Below are 2338 nucleotides of genomic sequence, written 5' to 3' on the forward strand. Positions count from 1 at the left end.
TTGTCCTTGAGATCTGCTGAACTCTCGGTCCAGGATCAGTCCATCGGGCTGTCTGGCACCATGTTCCTGTCTCTGCCTTCTGAAGTCCTGTTTAGTGTCTCCAGTAGGCTCATCTCTGGAAAATCTGAAGATGTGTTCAGAAAAACATGTTTCCAAGATGAGTGAGAGAGATTTAGAGTCCAGGCCGAAGATATCAAATACATTGCATGTCACTGTCTGTCCGTCTTGCTCTGGCTCTGGAGAAATAAGACAACCAATAATAATATTGGTGCCATTTTCTGTAGCTTCTATGCCTTGAACTCTCTCATCTCAGAGATCCTGTTCCTGGTCTTGTCTCTGTTCTAAGTCTTCATCATCAGGTTCTCTTTTTCTCTGGACATGGAATCTGGATCTCTGATTTTGAAAACAAATTTGGACTCTTGATTCAGGAATGCCAATTGCCTTAGCAGTTGCTCTCTGGAATCGATGCCAGGATATGGGTTGTTCATAAATGCCTCAATGAGGTTGTGTAATTGTGTGGAAGTATAGCTGGTACTGTTGCAGAGTATATGGCCAGAGTTGGAGTCGCAAAAGATGAGTCTGCAAACAAAATGCAGTTAAGTGAAGGTCCTCATACTCGAGTCAGAATGAAGCCCCAACTCCAGAATGAAGCTTCTTTTTATTAGGACAGTTGCTAAAGTCTACATGCATAAAGCCAGCTAAGCAAGTATGTTAATCAATGTAATGGTTTAACTTTTCAAGGTTGAATTTCGAGTTAATTGGTTTCTATAGCAGGTACGGCACCATCTGTCTTCTCTACTTTGAATGTCCTTTTCAGGATGATCTTGGTCTTGGCTTAATTCTAACTCCTTATCGGGTTCTGATTTTTTCTGGCCCTGATACCTAGCTCTTCAATTCCGAAACCAAATCTGGATTTTAGACTCTTCAGTGTTGACTTCTAAGCAAGTTTTTGTTTGATAGCATAACCTGGGTAAAGATTTTGGTCAAATGCTTTGATGAGGTCAAATGCTTTGATCAATTTTCAATTGATCTTCCGTGAATTTGGTGTGGCTGTGTCTATGATTCATTGCTATGGTCTTGTTTGGAGAGATATCTTGAGCCATGTTGGAAGAGAGTTCTGGTTCTTTTAAATAATTTTCTCTTTGGTCATGGAATTATTGTCATACACATTAGATGGGGGCAAAGTATATCTCTCCAAAGAGAAAGTAGAAGAAAAAAGAAAGACAAGAGACAGAAAGAGAGGAAGGAAGGAAGGAAGGAAGGAAGGAAGAAGGGAGAGAGGGAAGAAGGGTATGGGAGGCTTAAGTCATGAACATTTGGGGGTTTTAGTGATAAAGAGCTTTTGATTTGTGTCCAATGACAAAACAAAATTCTCCATTAGATCTGCTTCTGAAATCAGGAAGTTAAATGGTGGCCAAAAGTCATGTAAGTGGAGAATAAGCTTTGAGCAAGGGGAGAAAATAAACAAACAAATAATTTTCTCTGTTTACAATCAAAGAAATTTTTTATCCATTGTTCATAATCTTTCTCTTCTATTATTATTACTGTAACAAGATAATGCAGTCTGAAAAAGAAACTAAATGGAACCATATTATATTTTATTATTTTTATTTTTATTTTGGGAAAAATTATGTTTTGTAGTTCCAAAAATTTTGAGTAAAAAAGCACTGAAGTAGAGTGAAAAATAGAACTTGTTCAGAGCAAATTAAAGAACAGCAGTTACCTATAAAGCTGTCAAATGGCACTGTTAATTATAGTAATTTTTCTATAATTTAATGTAATCTTGACCCCTGTCACATGTTAACACAGCGTGAAGAATAGTGGGTTAAAAAACATGCCTATAAATGAATTGGAGATATAACGTGACATTGTTTTTTCTTTTGAAATATCTCAATATTAGAATTAGCAGAGCCTAGACAATTCCAATATATAATTATGTCTGCATCTTGCTAGTTAGTGCTGTGATTAAGAGACATTTAATTTTTATTATGTCATAGATGGCAGGTTGATTTTTGAGTCAGGTATAACAAGGATAACTCTGGACATGAACTCTGTAACATGAATTGTAATTTGTCAGCTAGGAGGCTTCTGCTGGAGACTTCTAGCAGAAAGACAAACTAGAGTTAAAGTGGAGACAAGTCCTTAGATGATTGTCTCTACTATTTCAGTGACTGTTCTGGTGAAAATAATTGCAACAGAAATAAGGTAAATGCAATTTTTTTTAGTCTTGTTGTGTTGACCAATCAGTGTCATGACATATTCACTCTATCAATGTGTTTCCCACTTTGCACCTCCTCACCAAATACACACACACATATACCTTCATAAAAATTACTAA

At 36.7% G+C, this 2338-nt stretch overlaps 1 pseudogene; it reads right to left on the minus strand.

Annotated features, from left to right (window-relative positions):
- Window positions 1-309: 309 nt before the first annotated feature.
- LOC125920398 (double homeobox protein A-like) lies at window positions 310-1103 on the minus strand (annotated as a pseudogene).
- Window positions 1104-2338: the final 1235 nt, after the last annotated feature.

Source organism: Panthera uncia, chromosome B4, assembly GCF_023721935.1.
Source record: "Panthera uncia isolate 11264 chromosome B4, Puncia_PCG_1.0, whole genome shotgun sequence".
Lineage (NCBI taxonomy): Eukaryota > Metazoa > Chordata > Mammalia > Carnivora > Felidae > Panthera > Panthera uncia.